Raw genomic sequence first — 25696 nt, forward strand, 5'->3', positions numbered from 1 at the left:
CAGAAGAGCTGTTACAGCTGCAAAGGGTGGGCCAACTCAATATTGAACCCTACAGCCTAAGACTGCTGGGATGCTATTAAAGTTCATGTGTGTAAAGGCAGGCGTCCCAATACTTTTGGCAATATAGTGTACTGTATATATTGTGACAGTGTGGTGATCTGCCATGATATAAAAAGGATATTTCACCCAGGATTCTCAACAAGGCAGGTTGATGGGCTCCAGGGTACTTGTTTGATGCAGAGTAAAGTGGCTTTTCACTTTCCTCATTTGTTTGTTAAGTCCATTTTGGGACCTGGAACCTGGAGATTTCAAAGTGATTTGGGAGGGATGAAATGTCCAATCCTCAGACCAGGTTTTGGGAATGGCCAGGAAACTGATTGGTCAGGTGTGTGTGTCTCTCTTCTAGAGTCAGGACCGGGGTTCTGGGCTCCACCCTCCTGAGGAGTCCATGTGGGTGTAAGGGAGCAGCCACAAGTGTGCATGGTGGCACAGTATAGTCTGAGAGCAGACAGAGCCCAAGCCTGTGGGCTGGAGAAGCAGGAGTGCTGGGAAAGGGCGCTAACCCAGGTGCAGTGGGTTGCACATGAATGATCAAGAGGACTGAGGCATGAAGCCTGAGCAGCGGTACTGCTAAAGAGAGCCAGGAGGCTGAATTTATGTTTTTGTTTGCATTGAAGGCTGAATACTGTGTATATTTGATTGTTAGCGAGAACCCCTGCGTGGGAAGACTACTTTTGGTGAACATTTGCTTTGTTTTATATAAAAGTGGACAGAAAAAGCCCCTGAAAAGTACCTCTGGAGTAAAGTGAACTCACTATTATCCCCCCCCCCAAAAAAAAAAATTATATATATATATATATATATATATATATATATATAATTATTTGCATTCCCTATTGTGTATTGGGACACCAGTGGCCCAGAGAGAAGTGATAAGTCTGCAAGCCTTTTCCTCCCCCTCTTGCTGCTGGTGTTGCAATTTGTACCATTTGTGATCATATAATCTGTTAACTGTTATTCAGTTATTCAGTTATTTCCATTTATCAGTGTTTTGCTTTTATGTGCTACCTGGGGATGTACCTGTAGCACCTTCCTAGATAGCTAGGGGGAGCTAGAGTAGGTTTTTCAGCTAGAAGGCTGGATAGCAGCCTGGGTTGAGCAAGAGGGTTATTTCTGGTCAGAACTGAGTGGCTCTGCAGGTCAGTTCCTTAACGCCTCCCCCTGCTCTAGAATCCTGGAGAAGATTCTAGAAGCAGTGGGAGAGAATGGGAAGGGGCTGGCCTGCACACTTAGGGAACCCTGGCCAATCCCCAAACAGGAAGCTTGGCATGGGGCCAGGGCAGCCCTTAAATGTAGGAGAGCCTGCTCAGCAGCAGGAGAGTTCAGGTGTAGGATAGAGTGAGAGGCTGGAGAGCAGCTGCCTGGGAGTGGGCCCAGATGGGAACGGGTTCACCTTCAGGCAGTGGCACTGAAAAGGAGGAAACCTCATGCAGCAGGGGAGGAGCTGTCCAGCAAAAGGCCTGAGAGCAGCCACTGACCCACCAGCTCATAGGCAGAGGACTGAGTGAGTAGACCTGCACCCCCTGGGCCAGTAAGGGGAAGGAGCATTATGGTGGGAAACTGGATTTCTACCCGGAACTGTCTTACATTTAAAGTTACAGGCACTCGATCTCCTTCCCAGGGATTCCTATAGACAGCTTGATAGGGGAGTATCTGGGGTCTGAGATGATACACTAGGAGAAGCTGGCTGGCTCTCCAGAAGATAATCTTTTCTTTTGCTGTTTAAAGAGACTTGTATATAGTTTCAGGAAGATTGTCATCAGTTGCCGTTCCCTTGGGCATCCCATACACCCCTTTACCCCAGCCAAGTTATTCATCCCCTAATAAAATAAGAAAAAAAACAAGCTCAAGGACTGGTTACTGTCTATTATAGTGTAGTTTATTGTATTTTGTGCAGAACATTTTTGAAAACTCCAACATGAAGTGGGAAATAACAGACACTAGATGGCAGCAGTTACCTTTACAGTACAGACATCCAGTTTCTGGATGTCTGTACTGTACTGGATGGATGTCTGTACAGAACTCCAGAAACAGTTTTCTGATCTGTATTGATCAACAGCAATTCTGTGGAAGAAACCCCTCACTATCACTTTCTGCAGCTTTCTGCCAGTACTGTTGGTCCTACTGTATGTTCCTTCCTAATTTAAATGCTAAGTGAATACTTATCACAGAATTCAAGGAAAAAAATGTTCAGGATTCTTCAGAAAGTACATTTATAAACTTCAAGATCATTCAGATTAATAGAAGTAGGCTAAAAATACATAATGGAAAAATAAGTGGCCAGTATGCAGTATGTGAAGAGTGTCATGAAGCACAGGGGATACTATTGGCTGCAATTGCTGGCAGTGGGTCTGAGGCTCACAAAGATAAAATAGTATACTGTACATGATGACTGTAGCAGTCTCCAGCTAGTGCTTAGTAATCACCTATTGCATATGTGCCATGGCCACGGACTTATGATAGTGCATGTTCCATATGTGAAAAAGAAGAAGATCTTTGTGCTTATCCCAATAATGTTCATAATGAAAAAGTAGAAAAGTGAATTGCTGCTACTAACTTCCTGAATACTAGAATAAATAATTTCAACACATTAAAAAAGTGCGCTGTTAGCTTTAAATGTGATAAAGAAATGTGCACAAAATAAGATTCATAAATCCCCAAATGATAATTGGTCCATATAAAAGACAATACTGTGCAACCTAAAATACATAATACATATACCACCAAATAATATTTCATATACAGTGCAATGCAGTGCAAAATAAACGCATGTAAATAAGTCCCCAAAATCCAATTTGAGGAAAAAAGTGCTGCGTGCCAAGGTAATCTTCCAATAAGGTGCTGCTGTGCTCAAAAGGTGCTCCTCAGAAAAACAGGCAAGCCTCTTACTGAACCAAACTGATCTCAAGCTATAGAGATCAAATGAGCGGATAGTGTCCTAACTCCACACTGACACCCTCACTGGTATGCTCTTTACAGCACATTTTCATTTATTTTTACAACATCCCAGTTAGTCTTGAATGGAAACCAATACGTGGAGAATGACAGGTGCATGGGTTGGCAGTCCATGTATGTTGTAATAAGTTCCAATTGGGCAAGGACATTCCAGTGGGCACTAAGGGAAAGCTGCGATGGAGCGAAGCATAACTCTGCCGTAGAAGAAACAAAGAAAACACAGCACCTCTAAGTGTATACAGCAATAATATTTAATAAGAAGGTAAGTAGTAACTCACATCTTAGAATTTAAAAACAGGCTCATGAGGTGGAGAGGTGAAACCTCTGTAGCCAGATGTTGGGTGACTGATCCAGAGAGGAGATAGCCTAGGACCGCCAGCAGATAGAGGATATCTTGGAGACTCTGCCAGGCTTCACCATCCATGCTTCACATACATAGCGCCATCTGCTGGCGGACCTAGCCTATCTCCTCTTTGGATCAGTCACCCAACATCCTCTCTTTCAATATAGAGCAGTACATCTATGAATTCATGATACCATCACTGAAATGCAGCTACCCGACACCAGCAGCACTCATGCAGCCCCACAGAAGGACACTGCCACCATCATGTTTCACTGTAGGCACCATGCATTTTTTTTGTACACACCTTTGCGATACCATACAGTTTTGAAGCCATCAGTTCCAAAAACATTTATCTTGGTCCCATCACTCCAGAGTACAGAGTCATAGTATTCTTCTTCCTTTTCAGCATGGGCCCTGAAAATTCTAGGAGAGCTTTTTTGTGCATGGACTTTAGGAGAGGCTTCCTTCCTGGACGACACCCATGCATGCCATTCCACTGCAGTGTACGCTGTTTTGTGTCACGGAAACAATCACCCAGTTTGGCTTTCTACTAGCTAACTGCAGTGAACTTGCATGGCGATTTTGGCTGGTAATCCCCACATTCATGGTGGCTGTGTTTGTTCTGGCTACAGAGCAGGCTAGGTGGTACATGTGCAAAGACTGTGGGCACTGAACATCCCGGATTTCCATAGAGCTGCTGGGACGCTCTGTGACACAGGAAGATACTGCATTATCTAGAGGCTGGCTCTCTCTCATGTTACAGCTCTGTGGCTACAGCAGACACTGCTGTGTCTCTATGAGCTCCACCTGTTTACCTAATCACTCTACTGCTCCAGCCTGGGTCTTTCTGCTGCTCTGCTTCCTCTAGGTCACCTCAACTTTTTGCCTGTTTACCTTGGAGGAATGCAAATGTATCATGACTCTGAGATCTGGGCTAGGTTATATTCCCCCTTAGGCTGTTGCTAAAAGCTGCAGCTTCAAGCACTGAAAATTGAGAGGTATTGTTTTCTTTTTATCTGTTATTTATTTATTGCTACTTTTTAAAAGAGTGCTATCTGCATACCTTGGCAGAAAGAAGACTCCAGCACAGAATAAAGCGTCCACCAAGAGCTCGGTCATAAGCAATCCTGTCTTCTGTTGCCCAGGACAAGTTGCTTCACCAGAACAGTCCAGGGTGGATTAAACATCCAGCAATTGGTCGTTCTAGGACGCCATCGTCAGTGGCCCACTGCAGTTGTATGGAAATGGGACAAGGAAAATCACGTCACTGAAACGCTTTCCAAGAAGAGTAAATCCTCTGGCCAGCACAGGAAAAGGTCTTCTACCTCTTCCAGAGTCTCTTCTCCAACCCATCCTGAAGTGGTGGCTTATTGGGGCTGTTCAGCTGATGCATTGCCAGGCGAATTGGTGGGCAAATTGGTGTGCACATCCTATCTTAGGTAGGGGGCACATGACAAAGCTGCAGATGCACAGCAAGTAAAATTGTACATTAGAGATGCAGCAAAAAGAGTTCTTCACCCAAAATACAGAGAAAAAAATGTGTGTCAAAGGGATGGCAAATTATGGAATATAGTTACCAAAGTAGCCACCTCTTTAATGAGATTGGCTAGCCACATAACGCTTCCACTTGAAGGTTCGGTGTCTTTTAGGGATCCAATGGACCGCAATATTGATACATATCTGAAGAGGATGTACAGTGTAACAGGACCATCCCCTATGGTCCTCAAACTGTGGGTGTCAGAAATGGAGTCCTGTGGTTCAGGAGAAGTGCAATTCTTCAGAATAGCTGTGGACTTCATTGCTGAAGCGGCAGTGGATCTAGTCAGAATGACAGCAAAGTTAATGGCTCACACAGAAAAACCAAAAGAGCATTATTTTTAAAGCATTGGTCTGCTGACAATGCCTCTAAACACCGCATTGGCTCGATTCTGTTTGATGGGAAGCCCAATTTTGTCAAGACCTTTAAAGCTGCCATTCAGCAGGTATCCAGTGGAAAGTCAGGCCTTATCCTGCAGGAGAAGAGATTTCAAAATCAGTCCTTTCGCTCTTTCAGAAGAGTTAAGAATCGTTTCACAGAAGCAAGTGCGTACAGGCCTGGTGGGCCATTTTTCAGATATTGGAAGAATGTCAATGCGGCATTTCCCAAGGGAGTCAAGACCAAATCAAGCCAGCCAGTTAGGTCTTCCGACAAGGCCTTGGAAGGTGTCTCTACCAAGACCTCTCAAGTGGGAGCAAAATCAGCACTATTCAGGGAGGTCTGGGTGGAAGAAGTGGAGGATGCTTGAATTCTGGTATTACTTCAGGGGAATTCAGGTACCAATATGTCCAGATAAACTGAATTGTTTGCACGCATATATAAAGAAATTGTTAACAGCTTAAGCTATTTTTCCTGTACCAAGACAAGAATGGGGCAAAGACAAGTGTTCCTCTTTGGTTCTGGTGATCAAGTCCTCAGGCGCCCTCAGACCAGTTCTAGACCTGGAATATCTGAATTTCTCTATGAATGCCCCTCCTATCAAGATGGATTCCTGGGAGGCCATCATTTCTGTAGTAAAAGTCAGAGACTGGATGGCCTCAGTGGGTTTGGCAGGCACCTATCTGCATACCCCCATAATTCTGGCTCATTATTGCTTTCTCAGGTTTGCGTACAAGGGGCACTTTTCCAGTTCATTCTTTGCCATTCAGGCTTTGCACCGCTCCCAGAACCTTCACAAGGCTGCTGTCAGCTATCATAGCTGTTCTGAGACCCAGGGGTCTTCAGATATTTCATTATCTCGATTACATCCTTCTACTAGCCCTGTCAAGAAGTCTTCTGATGAATCACATGTCTCTAACCTGTAACACGCTCAAATGCTTTGGGTGGATAATCAACCATCAAAAGAGTCAACTGCAATCAACGCAGTTCCTGCTATTTCTTTCTCCCCCAGAAGAAAGTCCAAAAGATCCAGATTCAGATGAGGGAAGTAATGAGCAGGCCTTGCTTATTGGCAAGAGAGTGCATGCAGTACCTGGGCCTTTTGTTAATCACCATCCCAGTTGTTCCTTGGGTCAGATGCTGAAGAAGGAAGTTTCACTTCAGTTTCCTTCACTAGTGGGATCATCATGAATTGAACAGAAGATCCTCATACCAGGTCCAATAGCCCTTTTATTAACCTGATAGGTGGTTTTGCGCCATCAGAAGGGCAGTGTCCCTCTCGAGCCTCCAGAACCAGGCTGGTGGGTTGGGGGAGCCCACAGATTTGGTCACCAGGTTCAAGGTCATTAGAAGAGGCCGAATCTGCAGAGTCCCTATCTGCCTAGAGTTATTAGCTTCCCAATTCACTCCACTAGCGTTCCAGTATCTGTTACACGGAAAAGTGGTGAAGGTGCTTTCATAAAATTGGACTACAGTGACTTACTTGTCCTGTCAAGCGGGCACCAGAAGCTTGTCTCTCCTGAGAGTAGCCTGTCAAATCTTCCTTTGAGCAGAAGGGAATTTACCCTTTCTTCATACCTCTCAGGAATGTAGGACATTAAGGCTGACCAGAGTCAAAACCCTGGGCCAAGATGTCCAGGTTGTGGAGGTTTTGCCTAGTGTACATCTTTCCTCCAATCTTTCTAATTCTAAGGGTTCTCCTGAAGATAAAATGTGAAGTGGGGGCAATAATAGCCCCAACCTTTTGGCCGAGCCAGCCTTGGTTTCCCCTTGTATAGAGGACAGTTGACGACTTCTAAGCACTGTGTGCTTCATCATGCGCTGACCCCGCTCTGTCATTTTATGTGGTCTACCACTTCGTGGCTGAGTTGCTATTGATCCCAGTTGCTTCCACTTTGTTATAATACCACGAACAGTTGACCCTGGAATATTTAGTAGCAAGGAAATTTCACGGATGAACATGGATTGCACAGGTGGCAACCTATCATGGTACCACGCTTGAATTCACTGAGCTCCTGAGAGCGACCCATTCTTTTACAAATGTTTGTAGAAGCAGTCTGCATGTCTAGGTGCTTGATTTTATACACCTGTGGCCATAGATGTGATTGGAACACATGAATCCACAGATTTGGAGGGCTGGCCCAATACTTTTGGCAACATAGTTTATATTTTGGGCAAGCGCACAGTATTCTTGAAACTGCCAGCTACTCTTGGGTAAATAAACTTGAAATAGAAAAACTGTGTCACCTGTTAATTTTAAACCTTTGCCACAGGGAAAGCACCCACTATATGCTGTTTATTCTAACAATACTTTAGAGCAGCGGTCTCCAAACTGTGGCTCGGGGGCCGGATGCGGCCCTTTGCTTGCTTTTATCTGGCCCTTGGGGCACTATTTATTCCACTGACACCAATAAATTCCTCCCAATGAAACCAACAATGGGGCGCAATTCCCACCAATGACACCAACAATGTGGCATAGTTTATCCCAACGATACCAAGAATGGGGCCCAGTGACACCAATGATCAGGCACAAATTCTCCCAATGACACCATCGATGGGGCACAATTCCTCTCACTAACACCAAAGATGGGGCACTGTTTACTCCCACTGATGCCGGGACATTTTCCGGTCTGACCCTCCTAAAGTCTGTAGGACAGTAAACTGGCCCTTTGATTAGAAAATTTGGAGACTCCTGCTTTAGAGTAACAATGATGTTGCTTACACTAAGGTTTGTGATTTTATTGGCAGATCACTACAGAAAGCAGCCAACTTCTCACTCATATTTTCATTTTGTTCATGGATTTCTGGGCCTTGAAGTTTCATCTACCAATCTTCTATTGAGGCTAATAAAATACATGACACTTTTCCTGGAACCTAATGGAGCTTACGTTGGATTCCACAAGACCTATGCTATTCTTACTGAGGATATCCAAATAGACATCTACTTTATATTAGTCCTTTTTGATGTTACATCACTGTGAAAACTACTACTGTAATATCATCTAAAAACATATTGTTAAGAAACGCCTAGGAATGAACACTAAGTTTTGGTAATCAAGTTAAAAAAGGGTCAAATATAGTAATGGACTATAACGATGCAGTCAGTGTAGGGGTACCATTAGCCAACTAAATGTGCTCACTCATAAAGCTGGGTACACACTATAAGAAAATCGGGCAAACGATCGTTCGGTCTTCCTCGATGTTTCACAGCAAGTCGAACCTGAGGATGGTACTAACTGTATGAAAATTCTCAAACGACAAAGGCTTTTTTTTTTGTTTGAGGTAGAAATGTTCCAGCATAGATGATGGTTTATTGTTTCTGATCATGCGCAGTATTTCATATCTGCTTTTTCTCATACAAAAACAGTACACATTAAACAAAAAATGTTAGTTCTGCTCATGTATGAGAAAAATTTGGGGGTTTGTCCTTTTAGAAATTATTGTTGGAAAGTCTGAATCAGATGTCAAAAGTTGTGTACACACTATATGAAAATCGAATGATTGGTCCCCATACAGAATTTTTATTCTGATTTTCTCATAGTGTGTACCCCACTTAAGGAATGCACTTTTGCAATTAAAAGAATGACTACTCCATGAAGAATCAATTTTCTACCTCAGCCCCTCTCTCCTTACACATCACAGTTGTGTCCTTTGAGAGTGTCTAATTACTGTTTGTGGTGGCTTTGCTTCTTCTGACTTACCCTTACCTTACTATATAACCTTTTATATAGCTGTTGACAGAGAAGCAAAGAGAAATACTATACAACAGGAGTGTTCAATCTGAGGCCAACAAGCCACATGCAGCCCAAGATGGCTATGAATATGGCCCAGCACAACATCATAAATTTACTTAAAAATGTTGATTTTTTTGGGGGGGAGATGTGGCCAAAACAAATTTGGCAGTGTCTCTTTACTGGACTTCTACATGTTTTATATTCCCAAAGAAAAATATCCCACTCTTTGCAATCACACTTTATTCATGTCATCAGCTTTCGGCAGTACCTATATTTGTAAGCAACTATTTTCCAGGGTGAAGGGCAGAATTAGTACCAAAATATCTGATGAGCGCTTAGAGAATTAATTGAAAATTGCTACATCAAACCAATTATTGATGCGTTACAATATCACTTGAGTGACAGCTCTGTGTCTGCTGGGACATCACATTCAAGATGGTGGAGCCCATTAGCAGTCTAAGATCTTTAGGATATCTATTGTATAAAAGGAAGACTTTTACAGGTAAATACCATGCATACAATATGTTAAATGCACATATACGGTAATCTTATATGGCATGAGGCTAGTATGCAGCAACAATCAGTAATGTTGACAGTGTTCTGTAATTGCTGACTTCTTATTTTGCAGACTGACCCTTATGGATTTGCTACGTCAATCTTCAACTGTAATTTCTGGATTGCAGCTCTATGAATAGTCCTGTACAACTCACCAAGGTGAAGGCCACATTGGTACTGCTATCATGAGCATGTTATAAGTGATATTCATAACCTGGTACTTTAAATTTCCAATCAAAAGTTGAATTGGTAAATGAGTATATAGTTTTATAGGAATAAATGGTCTGGTAAGAGGGTCCTTTTAGGGTGTATTCACACCTGTGAATGCACCTGACACCAATTATCCGCAGCTGGGGTTCCAAGCTATTAGCTGCAAGAGGCAGCCCCAGTGAAAGCAATGAAAGGCTGCCAGCTCCCATATTCAGACTCCTGTGTCCAGGGCCAATCACGGGCATGTGATCACTGCACGAGCAATTACAAGCGAGTGGCACCAACTAGCTGCCAGAGCCAGCAGCCTTCTATTGTTTTGAATGTGGCTGCCTCCTGCAGCTAACCACTGGGAACTCCCGCTGGGGCTCTCGTGTGTAATTGGTACCTGGTGTATTTTGCAGGTATGAATGGACCCTAAACCAGGACCAGGTTTAACAAGTAGGATATCTGACATTAACTAAACCAATCATGAGAATTACAGGAGGTGTCACCGCTGACCCGCCTCTGAAAATGCCACTTGTCTAAGGGTCATGCTGATCCTCTGACTGAAATACTTTGAGTCAGTGACCAAAAAAGGTATAATGAGTGGAAAGTCTGAGACATATCAGAAGTCCTGATCTGCATAATTGTTCCAGGTTGGAGAAACAAGGAACTGAAGCTAAACAGTTCACATGATGGCCTGGGAACATGAATTTTTCTTAAGATTTTTAGGTCATTGATTTTTTCCTCATGCCAGCTTTCCCTGCAGTACTGATTTACTACATTTTAAGGTCAATAAAGGTCATTTTCCATGAACCATTGATGGAAAGACAGTGACAAAAGCAGTGAGCCCTAAATGTTTTTGCAATGGGGCATCAACATTTCACTAAGTGCATTTCTAAGGCAGAAATGCAATTTCTGTCATGTTTTCATAGCTCTTGCTGACAAGTTTATGATGTCATTGGGTCGTCATTAGGCCTGAGCACCTAAGCCACCTAATCCTGGTTTCCTGTTTGGTGTCCTGAGTGAGCTATGCCCAGAGCTGTGCTCGGTCCAGCTGTTTTCAGTTTGTGTCCTCTCTCCCTGGCATCTTTACTATGGGCACCCATCTGACTGCTTTCAGCTTCACAGCTGGGTGTCCACTGCGCATACGCGAGTGGTGCTGTGCACTGTGAATGGTCTCGCAGTCTTCTGGGACCTGTCATGTGTCCCAAAAGACTGTGGGAGGGGGGAAGAACTTCCACTTTTGATCCCCTAGGCGGAAGTGGGAACAGGTATGTGTTAAAATTGGGTCCCCGCTCCCCCCCAAAAGCTCCATTTCACAAACAGGAGCGGGGGAGGAGTCCTGTCAGAGCTTGGGTCCAAACCTGGGCCTACTGCGCTGAGTGGCAATGTTTCTTCTTGCTGAGCCACCTGGAATGCTGTACAGCTCCCTTGACAATTATTTGGATGATCCTACCTTGACCTTGTATATCATGAACCTTGAACCCCTTGCTCCTCCCATGAACTTCCTGATATAAGCCATGTCTCTGTGCTTCCTGTGTGCCAGATTATTGTGCTCTCCAGCCAGTATCTTGCTCCTTATCATCTCTGCTGTTATCCATATTTTGCTATGACTCGTTATTGACCCTTCTCTTATTCTCGACTCGGCTTCTGCCTGATCCCAATCTGCGACTGCTCCTTACCGACCTTGGCTTGTTTACTGACCACGCTTCTGTTTGATCCTTAACTGCTTATATGCTACTGGACCTCCGCTTGCTCACCTCCTGGTGGGGTAATCCTGAGGACCGCGACCTGGTGCTAACATGCAGCCAAATCCATCTCCACCGTCAGGAGTCTGGTGAACACCGGTTGGTACTTAGACTCCTCGGGTGAACCCACTCCTCCCCCATGGTGACCTGCTTGTGTACCTATCCTGCTGGTTTCAAGTGAGCCTTTTTACTGCTATAGCAACTGGTCTTTGAGCCTGACCCCTGATCGTGACAAGGCCTTAAAGCGGAACTTCCCCTTCCCCTTTTGGATGGAGCTCCAAGAAAATATTTTGGGTACAAGGACTGTATCATATGCGTGGTTCTATTCAAGGTGTCCTAGGTCTTTCACAGTTCTAGCAATGCCCAGTATATCATCTATGTGTGTCAATGACAAATTACTTACAGTGCATGCATTTTCTATACCTTTCTGACAAGTAGCTCTGCAACACTTTAAGGAAATATAGCAATACATGATTTCTACTGCTAGCGATACAGAAAACTACAAATGTTATAAAGCAGGGGTATCCAACCTTTTGACTTTCCTGGGCCACATGTGAAGAAGAGGAATTGTCTTGGTCCATACATAAAATACACTAACAGTAAGGATATAAGGATAGCTGATGAGTAGAAAAGGTCAGACAGATCACAAGTTAATGATCAATATAAATAATTTAGAAAATGTACCTGAGTAATAAAACTCCATTTTTTAAAAAATATTTTCTATTATAAAAGTAAAAGAGGGCAACTAAAAACTAGTGCGATATTTGACACTGTTTCTGATAAAAAAAAATGCATCAATATCTGGTTTAATGGATTTAGTAGCAATTCTAAATGAATTCTCAAAGTGCTCATCAGAGATTTTGGTTCTAATCCTGCCCTTCATGTGCTTCATCCTTGAAAATAGTTGATCATATATATAGGTGCTACTGAAAACTGATGACCTGAAAAAAGGGTGATTGTGAAGGGTAGGAGATTTTTATTTGGGAAGATAAGACTTCTAGTAAAGAGACTCTGTCAATTTTTTCTTTGGCTGCATGTGTTTGCTAATAGAAATTGCAATTTTACAAAAAAATCCCCAAAACATCCACATTTTTAAGTACATTTACGATTTTGTGATTTTGTGTTGGGCTGCATTCATAGCCATCCTGGACTTAGACCTTCTTTGGTTGGTACGAAACTGGCAGTCAGCCTGCCCATACCATGACAACGCATGAAGATGATTCCAGGCAAACAACACCCCGAGGGAGCCCAAATGGCAACTAGAATGCCAAAATAGAATACAATCATGGTGATCTGTTTGTCTGTTCTCAGCCCCAAATCAAATCTTAAACTAAATGTAACCAAGTGTTTGGCTAAAATGGCACTTTCATTCTTTCACAAGTGAAGATGGGTATTGGCAAATCCTAATCTGGAGAACAGAATTGTAATACGATTGGGCAATGTTTGCTTTCTTTTTCCTTAACAATATTTAGTTGGTGATTTCTATAAGATTATAACATAAGAGTAAAACACACATTAACAAAATTTTGATGGATTGGATAGATTTTTTTCCTTAGAATGATAGTATGGTGGCACTAATTACTTGTGTACTAATTAGCTGAGCACCTCAGTCTGGAAGACCAGTGGTTAATTACCGTGAAAGGCTAGAATTTGAGACAGAGGGCAGAGAGTCAGCAGCTATATTTATCCCATCTGTAACCTGAGCTGAGGATTCCTGGGGGCAGAGCAGATCTTGGGTCTGTGTTTGCTATACGGACCCTTGCTTGACAGTTCATGGATCCTGGGATATGCACTGGCTTGTGGTCCTTCACTTTGCCCTGATTTCTTCCAAAGACAAGTTAAATGGAATTAAGGAGTTTGAGATCTAACTGCGACCAGCTGCATTCATAAAGAAGGTGAGGCCACATGTGAAGTGGAACCATGTAGTAACCTGTAGAATTCAGTAGCTTACTGTATATCATAGCATTGCATTTCCTCTTGACTGCTTTACCTATAGATATAATACTATGTGTTAATACTGAAATATAACCTAATAACCAGTCAAAATATATTGAGTTGGGTATTGTAAATAAATAAGTTTAGCTACATTAACCTGCTAACCAAGTTTAGAACAATTTATAATTCAAGCAGCTATTACATTTCTGCTAGTTACAGCAAAGATGCCCAATTGTACACGTAAAGCTGAGTTAGATCGTACAGAGGTTCAACTATTTTATGAATATACACTTTTATGTATTGTGGCAACTTTTTGAGAACCCCTAGCTCCTAGGTATATACAGAAGTTACAGATCTATAATGAGATGTGTTCTCAATGTAAATTTCTTTTCTAGTGTGGTTTTGGCCAATTGACAAGACCATTTAGAATGTAAACAAAGTAGGTATCTCTCTAGTATTGCACTGTATCAGTAAGACTGTCTACCTGTTGCATGAAAACTTTTTTTCCATTTAAATCTAGTTAAAGTGTATGTAAAGGGATTTTTTTTCATTCTGAATAGAGTAATGGTGCTCAAACACTAGGTGAAAAATTTTTGAAAATCTGACATTTGGACAGTTTGTTCATTTTTCGTCCAGTTAATGGACACAAATCAAAAATCAGTACTGACATTTTTGAGCAAGAAAAGCGAAAGAAAAGTTTGGAAAACCGATTCAGGGTATAGATGTCACAATAATGTCCTACTACGCTCCCAATGTCAATTCTAGACCCTTTCTATCACATATCTGCTCCCTCCTGGCTATCCATCAACGGGTTACCCTTTTGATGGCAGGAGATCCAACTTAGTATTAAATCCCTCACTAGATAAATACCCGGCAGAGAATTCTAATTCTTCCGCGTCAGCTAAATCTTTTACACGTACGTTAAGTACCCACGACCTGGTAGATCTATGGCGTGAACTCCATCCCCGGGGGAAAGACTATACTTACTACTCTCACCCTCACCATTCTCATTACAGAATTAACCATGCTTTTGTACTACGCAAACATCTCCCTTTGGTTCGCTCCGTCTCTATCCTCACGGTCCCATGGTCTGATCATGAACCCATTTTGGTGGTTTGTCGATCTCTCCTCTGTAAGCCTACTCCTCTTGGATTATGCATGACTCCCTACTTTCGCTAAAGGAGATTCAGGCGGAACTACAGCGCAAATCCCAAGAATATTTCCAGCTAAACTCGGGTTCTGTCTCTTCTTCAGTAATGTTATGGGAAGCTTACAAGGCTGTTCTTAGGGGCCATATTATTCAGATAGCTTCGAGGCGGAAGAGGGATAGACAACATAAACAGCGTCAGCTGGAATCAAAGCTAGCTTCCGCGTCGGCTCAATTTAAGCAGGTACCTACCCCATCGAACCGTAGATTGCTAGATCAGGCCCGCCTGGAACTGGATCTTTGTTTGACGGAGGAGGCTGAGCGTTCTTTGCGTTGGACATGCCAGAAGTGGTATAGTAAAGCAAATAAACCAGATTCCATGTTGGCACGTAGATTACGCTCTTTTGCACATCACCCCAAACCGATTTCCCTACGTACTCATTAGAATGCTCTCACAAGTAATCCTGTAGCGGTATTGGAGGAATTCCGGCATCGACTTGCCAGACTTTATACGGATCCTACACGGGCTGACCCTCAGTCTATTTCTGACTTTTTATCCCATTTGTCCTTGCCTACTTTGACTCAGGCTCATAAAGACCTGATGGACCGTGATATCCAAATATCAGAAGCTCTGCAATGCATAGCAGATTTGAAGACGGGCAAACGCCCAGGTCCAGATGGATACACGGCTTTATACTACAAGAAATTGGCTGATGTGCTTGCCCCTCACCTTGTTGCTATGTTCAATGCGGTGAAGGGAGGTTCGAACTTTTCCCCTGACTCTTTGACTGCTAATGTGGTTTTGATCCCTAAACCGGATTGAGATAATTCTTCTTGGGCAAATTATAGGCCTATTTCTCTTATTAACATTGATATGAAAATCCTCACTAAGATCTTAGCCACTCGTTTGAATTCCTTCCTTTCTCGTCTGATAAAAAAAGACCAGGTGGGTTTTGTCCCTCACAGACAAGCCGGAGATGCCATCAGACGCATCTTACAGTTACAACATTTGGCTCATACTCGCAAAATTGATATGATGCTCCTATCTCTAGATATCAACAAGGCCTTTGACACTTTGTCTTGGCCTTATCTTATGTCGGTCCTTCACCGTTTTGGCTTTGGTCCCTCATTCTTACGTTGGATCTCTTCGCTAAATACATCCCCTCAAGCAAAACTCAAATATTATGGTTTTGAGTCCTCAACGTTCCCGATTGGCAGGGGAACTAGACAAGGGTGCCCACTTTCTCCCATACTATTTATCTTAGCCTTGGAACCTTTGGCAGAAGCCATTCGTATGCATCCTGATATTAAGGGAATAGATGTAGCTGGCTCCCAGCACAAGTTATCTCTGTTTGCTGACGATATATTGTTGTCAGTCACAAACCCGGGGGTTACTTTGCCAAATTTACTTGCAGTTTTGGATTCCTTTGCAGTTCTCTCAGGTCTCCATGTCAACCCTGCCAAATCTAAGGCTATGTCAATTACTCTCTCACCATCACTTTTGGCTACTTTGAAACATTCGTTCCCTTTTCAATGGCTCTTGGCTCTGCTGTATTTAGGAATTAAGCTCACACCAACTTACGAAGGACTTTATTGGGCCAATTTCCCCGCCGTCTTTAATGAACTGACCGAGCTGCTGTCATCCTGGTCTCACTACCCGCTTTCGTGGTTTGGTAGAATCAATGCGATCCGTATGACCTATCTTCCCAAATTATTGTATGTGTTTCGAGTTTTACCTGTTTCTTTTCCTACGCATATTCATCAGCGAAAACTTCTGTCTTTCATTTGGAGTTCTTCTCGACCCAGAATTAGTAAACATATTTTATTTGCTCGTAAGACCGAGGGTGGGTTATCTGTCCCAAATCTTCGGTCTTACTGCCTGGCGACCAATATTGCCCCCTTAACCCATCTCCATGCATCCCACCATTTCCCCTTGTAGGCTACTGTAGACTTGATGGACTCCCACCTGATACCACTCTCTTCTTTGCCGTGGCTTCCTTTTACTCATCGACCTTCCTCCGATGCTGACGCTAACGCTTCGTCTTTGGGATTCTATTAAATATTCTGCTGGCCTTATCTCTGCCAACCTACTGTTACTACGTTTGCTACATAACCCATTATTCCCCCCAGGTCGTGATAATCCTGAACAGTTTGCTTGGTGGCAAGCAAATGACTTCCATGATGTACATTCGATGCTATCTCCCACTAGAATACTCACTTTTGAAACTCTGCGCTCCTCTCATGATATCCCATTGCGGGAACATTTTGGCTATCTTCAACTCTGCCACTTTATTAATACACTAATACGGATGCACTTGGGACCCTACAGTTTGTCCCTCTTTGAAAGTCACTGTAGACACAGACCCCATGCTCCGGGCCTAATCTCTCTGGTCTACTCTTCTATTATTTCTTATAGAACTCCTCCGGTTCGTGTTGGCAGTCGGAACTCGGGGGGCACTTTGGATCAACAGGATTGGCGAACCATGACCCAAGCATTATCTAAATGTTCTAGAAATGTTATCATTTTAGAAAATGCCTATAAGATTCTTTATCGATGGTATTACACGCCTGTTCATCTGGCTAGTTTTATCCCTACATGTTCTCCGACTTGTTTTCGGGGCTGTCAACAGGTGGGTACTATGGTTCACATCTGGTGGACTTGCCCTAAGGTTTGTAGATTGTGGATCATAGTTTATGCCCTCCTCCGCACTATGTTTCACACAGACATTAAGCGCAACCCGTATGAAGCGCTTTTATTTAAACCATTAGTGGGCCTACTCCGTCCCGAACGGCAGTTGGCATCACACCTATTTATGACCACCAAGCTGACATTCGCGAGGGCCTGAAAGACTCCCCTCCTCAGCTTCGAAGCTGTCAAAAACCGGATGAACTTCATAATGGTTAATGAAAAACTGACGGCTATACTGTTGGATACCCAAACTAAATTCCTGCAGACATGGCGTCCCTGGCTTGATATAGCCCAACAATCGAGATTCGACCAGTCCCTTCTGTCGATATAACATTTACGTATTAGTTTATTTTTCTTTTTTTTTCTGTTGCGATCGCCCTGGACCCCTTTTTGTTTTTGTTTTTGTCCTCGTCTCCTTACTCTTCGTCCTTCTCTTTTCTTTTGTCTAATCTGTTTTATACTATCTGTACTGATTGTGATTAGTGCTTTGAGTGCCGCATCCGCAATACTATATCCTCATGCTGGACTCCTTCGAGAGCCCTACATGTGGAATACTTATCTACATTTGGAGAGGCTCCATTTTATATCTTCTCCGCTTTTTGTATGCTGATATGGTGACAATTTTTCCTTAGAGTTTATATTGTCATTGGTCTTTAATTGTGTACTCATTGTTTTCTCTTTTTTTTTCAATACATGGCACTTAAGTATACAGTTTAATTCTATGTCTCTCTACCAATACATATTCTGGAATATTCATTGAATCCCTTGTACGTCTTATTCCTGTTGGTCAATGCAATTGTTTTTGACTGATTCTTTGCTCCTATCTATTCTATAATAAAATTCTTTGTAAAAGAAAAGTTTGAAAAACTTCTGCTGACCGGACGATAAATTGAAAGGTTAATGTGTTTTTCGCTCGTCAAAAATTGAACTGTATGGTACTGCGCATATGTGATCCAAAAGCAAAGAACAAAAAACTGATTTATTTATGTCCATTGAATGATTTATTGTTCAAAATTTGGTCACTACTTAGTGGAAATATTGTTTGCTGTCGTGACCATGTGTTTGTTTTTCAAAAATGTGTTCAAAAGATTTTCCGACTAGGGTGTGGCTAAAACAAAGAAGGCTTAGTCAAATTTGTATTACTGCCTGTGTCCCCGCTGCAGAGATTCAACCCTCAGCTTGTCCTGGTGACCATTGTCACAGGACATAAAGTGAGTAAAAATCTAACAATTTTGAGTTGTTGCCAGAGCAAGAGGTGAGGGACGAGCTTCCAGTCTTCCTGTGACAAATGGGAATTATGATCATTTTCAAAATATTTCCTCACATTTCCTGTTGTGTCTTCAGGACAGGAAGTGTTAAAAAATTCCCCCAGCAGATGACAGGCAGAAAAAAACAACCAGATAGGGGGTTTAACCCTTTACTACTAATTCAAAAAGTTTTGGATTTATATTCACTTTAACCATGGATTTTCCCCCAAATAAAAGTACTAGTTCAGAACAATTAAATGTAAAACCTCAATTCTATTTTTTTTTTTGCTGTATACATTTCCTTTAAACAGTTTTGCCCTCTGTTAGTGCTGGTGACCATTTTCTTTAGAGCAGAAATTAATTGAAACTCACAGGAACACGATGTGAGGAGAAATCTTCCAATGGTGAAACCTGTTGGAAAGATCCATTTGCTCTGGAGGGATTTCTTTTTCCTACTATATTTCTGGGACTTGAAGTGTAGGAAAATCTTCTAGATGGGACACAGCAAAATATAAAGGACAGGAGCCTGAACTTTATTTTTTTCTGTGTCCCATCTAGAAGATGGGGAAAAACTAAATAAAAAAAGACTTGCCTTTACATACACATTGGTAGAATATTCCCTTCTTTTTGTGACCATGCACAAGCCAGTTTTCATTAAGATCTGAGCATTGTTTATTATAATCCCAATTTGTTCAGGGAAATTATTATTATTATTATAATTATTATTATTATTATTATTATTATCTGTTTCTAACCAATGAAAATCTGCTACTGAAATAGCCAGACAAAATATAGCTTTCCTTCAACATATGAAAAAAAACAGTCCATAACTCTGGTATACAGAAAACAAAACTGTTGCTCACTGCCAATATAAACTAGTCCCGCACAAGGGTTTAAGGTTCCCACCTGCTTCAGGGTCCAGAAAAGGGGCCACAGGAGCCCAGACATGGTCTCAGTAGGCCGAGAGTACACAGCCCTCTCACAACTGTGTCCTGTTTCATTCAACACCTCACAGACACCTACTGACTGTTTACTGCTACATAGTTACATAGTTAGTCTGGCTGAAAAAAGACAAAAGTCCATCCAGTTCAACCATAGAAAAAAAAATATATAATCCTATACCCACAGTTGATCCAGAGGAAGGCAAAAAAAAACAGCAAAGCACGATCCAATTTGCTCCTACTGAGAAAAAATTACTTCCTGATCCCCCGAGAGGCAATCGGATATTCCCTGGATCAACTTTACCTATAAATGTTAGTATCCAGTTATATTCTGTGTATCTAAGAAAGAATCCAGGCCTTTTTTGAAGCAATCCACTGAGCTGGCCAGAACCAACTCTTGAGGGAGTCTATTCCACATTTCACAGCTCTCACTGTGAAGAAACCTTTCCGCATTTGTTGTTACATTTCTTTTCCTCCAGACATAAAGAGTGCTCCCTTGTCCTCTGTGATGGCCTCAGGGTGAATAGCTCTACACGGAGTTCACTATATGAACCACTGATGTATTTATACATGTTGATCATATCCCCCCTTAATCTCCTCTTCTCAAGAGAGAATAAATTCAGTTCCTGTAATCTTTCCTCATAGCTAAGCTCCTCCATGCCTCTTATCAGTTTGGTTGCCCTTCTCTGTACTTTCTCCAGTTCCCCAATGTTCTTTTTGTGAATTGGTGCCCAAAACTGAACTGCATATTCCAGATGAGGTCTTACTAATGATTTGTAGATGGGCAATATGATATCTCTCTCTCTCTGGAGTCTATACCTCTTTTAATACAAGAGAGGATTTTGCTCGCTTTAGAAACATCAGCTTGGTATTGCATGCCATTATTAAGCTTGTGATCTACCAGAACTCCCAGATCCTTCTCCACCATTGATTCCCCCAATTGTACCCCCCACAGTATGTATGATGCATGCATATTATTAGCCTCCAAGTGCATAACCTTACAATTATCAACATTAAACCTCATTTTCCACATATTTGCCCAATTACACAGTGCATTGAGGTCGGCTTGTAAGTTGAAGACATCCTGTAAGGACATTATTCCACTGCACAACTTGGTGTCATCTGCAAAGTCAGAAATGGGATTTTGTAATCCCAGACCCTATATCGTTTATAAATATATTAAAAAGTAAGGATCCCAACACGGAACCCTGGCGTACACCGCTGATGACCCCAGACCATTCAGAGTATGAATCATTAACCACTACTCTCTGAATACGATCTTTTAGGCAGTTTTCTATTCATTTACATACAGGTTTTTCCAAGCCGTAGACTTTACCTTACACATTAGCCATGTGTGGGGAACTGTGTCAAAAGCTTTTGCAAAATCCAAGTATACCACGTCCACCGCCACCCCTCTGTCCAAGGTTTTGCTCACCACCTCTTCTCAGTCCTCTTGTGCAGGTGGGTTAACCCATTCAGGACTAAAGTATCACTAGTCTGGGTTGGAGGCTCTTTTTCACCTCAAAGCTCTCTGATCCTCTGCATTCCTGGCAGCATAACTGGACTTAACAATCCTAGGAAAACTGTAAATGAGATTTTGCCTTTCTACCAGATCACTCCGGAACCAGTCACCCTGCATGGATGAAAACCCCTAAGTACTCAAATAATAGGGGACACAATACTTGCTTTCCAGAATCCATCCTTGGTGTACTGCACTTTGGTTTTCAGGTGCATTGGAAAAAAAAACAAAAACCTCAAAATCAGTGGGAAAACTGATTGTAACTGTTACTAACCAAAGTTGTTCATAGCATCTCAGTATCTCTACAAGTTCAAAAGTCCCACTAAACAAACACAATCTGCATTTAAACACAGCGGAACTTCACCCAAAAGGGGAAGTTTTGCTTTTTTGATTCCCCCCCCCCCCACTGCCACATTTGGGGTACCTGGTTGCATATATAATGGAAAAAAGGTATCTGCTTCTATGTGTATGTACTGTATAACTATATGTTATGCAATAGTTAATAATGTTGCCACACAGAAGGAAAAAAAATCTTTCCTGCCCCCCAAAGGAAGTCAAATCAATTACTTGAATCAAAATATTTCTCTCTTAGCCTTTAGCCCAATCTCTTGGACTCTTGACCAAACATCTACTATCTGGTCCCACTTCCGTAGTGTTGCCCCCTCCACACTCTGGTCTTGGTGCCTCCTCTCTCTTCTTTCTCCACAATCCAATTACCAGTTTGCTGATTTCTCTTTAGTCTCTCTTTTTTACAATGCGGTGACAAAAACTGGACCCCATATTGTAGATGCAGCTAAGCTAGGCTGATAACTGCAATCCTCAAAGGATTTAATAAACTATTAAAAGTGAGTATGGTCTTTTCACCCATCTAAAGTTTATAACGGTGGCCTGGTTCAGAAAAAACTATTGGAGGGTTGGAAGCAATCGGCCAAAGGAAGCAAAGTATGGAAATTTGGTCCAGACTCCAGCCCATGTTACCATATATAAACAAAAAATCACCAGCGCCAAAAAATGTTGTGAAATAATTCCCAATATAGAAAATGCTGCTGCTCCTTAGTGATAACATTAATAAAAATAAGAAATAAAGAAAAAACAACACAAACCAATTTTAAATATACATAATATATATCAACTCCCAAAAAAACTCAATTAGTGCAGAAAAAATTGTGATAGTCCCACTCCAAAGTATATAAATTTCAATACATTAGATAAAATATAGTACTTTTCCAAGAACCCTGACCAGTGTTCACACACTCACCAGAAATAGGTGAATGGAGCACCTTAAATTTTGAAGTCAGGAATCCAAGATAGAACTCAAATCAGCCTCCAATCTCAGGGTTTAGGCAGAAATCCCAAAATGTAGACAAGACTATTGCCTTTCTCTCAATGTCTCAGAGATCCACAGTGGAGGCTGATTCGAGTTCTATCTTGGATTCCTGAGTTCAAAATATAAGGCATTCCATTCACCTATTTGTGGTGAGTGCGGTGTGTGATAAAAACACAAACGGGTGTGAACACTGGTCAGGGTTCTTGGAAAAGGACTATATTTTATCTAATATATTGAAATTTATATACTTTGGAGTGGGACTATCACAATTTTTTCTGCACTAATTGAGTTTTTTGGGAGCTGATATATATTATGTATATTTAAAATTGTTTTTGCTGTTTTTTTGTTTTTTTCTCATGTTACCATATACAGTGAAGGAAATAGGTATTTGATCCCCTGCTGATTTTGAATGTTTGCCCACTCACAAAGAAATGATCAGTCTAAAAATCTTATGGTAGATGTATTGTTGAGACAAAATATCAACAAAAGATTCAAAAGAAATGCATGTCTAACAAATTATGCACTGATTTGCATGTTCATGAGAGAAATAAGTATTTGATCCCCTTCACAAAACATGACTTAGTACTTGGTGGCTAATCCCTTGTTGGCAATCACAGAGGTCAGACGTTTCCTGTAGTTGGCCACCAGGTTTGCACACATCTCAGGAGGGATTTTGACCCACTCCTCTTGGCAGATCCTCTCCAAGTCATTAAGGTTTGGTGGCTGACGTTTGGCAACTCGAACTTTCAGCTCCCTCCACAGATTTTCAATCGGACTAAGGTCTGGAGACTGGCTAGGCCACTCCAGGACCTTAATGTGCTTCTTCTTGAGCCACTTCTTTGTTGCCTTGGCCATGTGTTTTGGGTCATTGTCATGCTGAAACACCCATCCACGACCCATTTTCAATGCCCTGGCTGAGGGAAGAAGGTTCTCACCCAAGATTTGACGGTCCATTGCCCCATCCATCATCCCTTTGATGCAGTGCAGTTGTCCTGTCCCCTTAGCAGAAAAACACCCCCAAAGCAGAATGTTTCCACCACCATGTTTGACAGTTGGGATGGTGTTATTGGGGTCATGGGCCGCATTCCTCCTCCTCCAAATGACGAGCTGAGTTGATGCCAAAGAGTTCGATTTTGGTTTCATCTGACCACAACACTTTCAACCAGTCCTTCTCTGCATCATTCAGATGTTCAGTGGCAAACTTCAGTAGGGCCTGGACATGTGCTTTCTTGAGCAGAGGGACTTTGCGGGCACTGCAGGATTGTCGCCATAGTGTGTTACCAATTGTTTTCTTGGTGACTGTGGTCCCTGCCTGGAAATTATTGAAAAGATCCTCAAGTGTAGTTCTGGGATGATTCCTCACTGTTCTCATGATCATTGACACTCCACAAGGTGAGATCTTTCATGGTGCACCAGACCTAGTGAGACTGACAGTTGTTTTATGTTTCTTCCATTTGCGAATGATTGCACCAACTGTTGTCACCTTCTCACTAAACTGCTTGGCCATAGTTTTGTAGCCCAGTCCAGCCTTGTGTAGATCTACAATCTTTTCCCTGACATGCTTGGACAGCTCTTTGGTCTTTGCCATGGTGGAGAGTTTGGAATCTGATTGTTTGATTGCTCCTGTGGACAGGTGTCTTTTATACAGGTAACAAAATGAGATTAGCAGCACTCCTTTTAAGAGACTGCTTCTAATCTCAGCTTGTTACCTGTATGAAAGATACCTGATAGCCAGAAATCCTTCTAAATGATAGGGGATCAAATACTTATTTCCCTCGTGAACATGCAAATCAGTGCATAATTTGTTAGACATGCATTTCTTTTGAATTTTTTGTTGCTATTCTGTCTCTCAGTGTTTCAATACACCTACCATTCGATTTTTAGACTGATCATTTCTTTGTGAGTGGGCAAACATTCAAAATCAGCAGGGGATCAAATACTTATTTCCTTCACTGTATGTTTGCTTCTACTATTTGTGAAGCAGTTTTGCTTTAATAGCTTAAAGTTCCATTTATAGCAGCTATCTGCCTTTACTACGCACGTTCCCTTTCTATCCTGAGAACACTCTGTTATTAAAGTGGTGTGATCTATTACAACATTACATTACAACTTGTTTTAAAAATAACACAACTCAGTTTGTCATGAAATGTTTCCTAAGTGATTCATGCTACACAAAATTGTAGAGTGTACCTACAGATTCTAAATGCCATTGCTGAATACAAGCTGCAGAGCTTGGCAGGGGACAGGCATTAATAACATAGTACCCTCCTCTTAGTGAAAAAGCAAATTTTGCACACTTCCACAGATGCTGACACATGTACAAGGCCTTGTATATGCAAATCCTCTCCGAGCTCCCATTCCATATTGCACTTTTACATTTTTTCTCATTATATACAGATTGTATTTACTTGTTAACCTATAGGTAAAAGATAAAATATTCCCCTTTAACTAATCGTTTTGGGAATGGTGATTTACTTGTCACAAAGGGGGAAGTGTAACACATGGGCATACAATGAAGCAAAACTCTCTTTTGTCCAGCATGTGGTGCTATGGGAGGGGAATAACACAGTTTGCCCCACATGGGTTGAGAACCCTTGCAAATTCCTTGCTTCACCTCTTCCTTTGTACTCCAAGTCTGCTGTAAGTCTTATGCTTTGTACACACAAAGAGAACATCAGACAAAAAATATCACTTTCAGAGCGATCGTCCAATAATCTGTTTGTTAGTACACAGCTTTAGAGTACTGCTCATGACAGTTCATACGAAATTATTCAAAGGGAGAAGCACGAAAATGTTTCTTGTACAATACCAGAATGAATTTTCGTTTAATCAGCATAGCATTCATATGAAAAAAGTGACCAAGAACGCTCATGCTCGGAAATGAAAGAATACATTACAATACAATACATTATATCACTTCCGAAGTTTTATTCAGTCGTATGAGAATTTGTTAGTTAGTTTAGTTAGTTAGTTGTTAGTAACCTCTTTATTTTCGATATGAGACTAGCATGCAAAAAAAAAAAAATGACGATCATTCATCCAATATTCTCATTGTGAGTATGAGGCTTAAGGATTATGCACTTCTTTTCATTCAACCCCAAAGACAATGCTGAAAGGGTGTTAGCTTCTGTCTAAACTGATCATAGTATGTGTGTGTGTACAAGGTGGTATCAAAAAGTTTTGAGACTAGTTTTGTAACACGCCAAGAGATAGCAGCACAGTGCTGCAGGAACAGTCACAGGGAGCACCAACCTTCATAAGTCAGTGTGCCAAAAACATCATCCTGTGGTCAGAATAGCACCAGTTGCACAGCTCCCAAGGTACACAGAGCAATATCTTTTAGCACACTGACTTATGAAAGTCAGTGCTCCCTGTGACTGTGCGTTCAG

General features: G+C 41.8%; 1 protein-coding gene across 1 annotated transcript in view; it reads left to right on the forward strand.

The window, feature by feature from the left end:
• The first annotated feature begins 13234 nt into the window (after positions 1-13234).
• Positions 13235-25696, forward strand: part of USP2 (ubiquitin specific peptidase 2) — a 121045-nt gene continuing 108583 nt past the window's right edge. Inside the window, exon 1 of the mRNA XM_089678566.1 lies at positions 13235-13397. The gene's annotated coding sequence lies outside the window, so the exon portion shown is untranslated. The remainder of the gene's footprint in view (positions 13398-25696) is intronic.

Source organism: Staurois parvus, unplaced genomic scaffold, assembly GCF_062004578.1.
Source record: "Staurois parvus isolate SC_StPar_1 unplaced genomic scaffold, SC_StPar_1.0 ptg000207l, whole genome shotgun sequence".
NCBI classification, from domain to species: Eukaryota; Metazoa; Chordata; class Amphibia; order Anura; family Ranidae; genus Staurois; species Staurois parvus.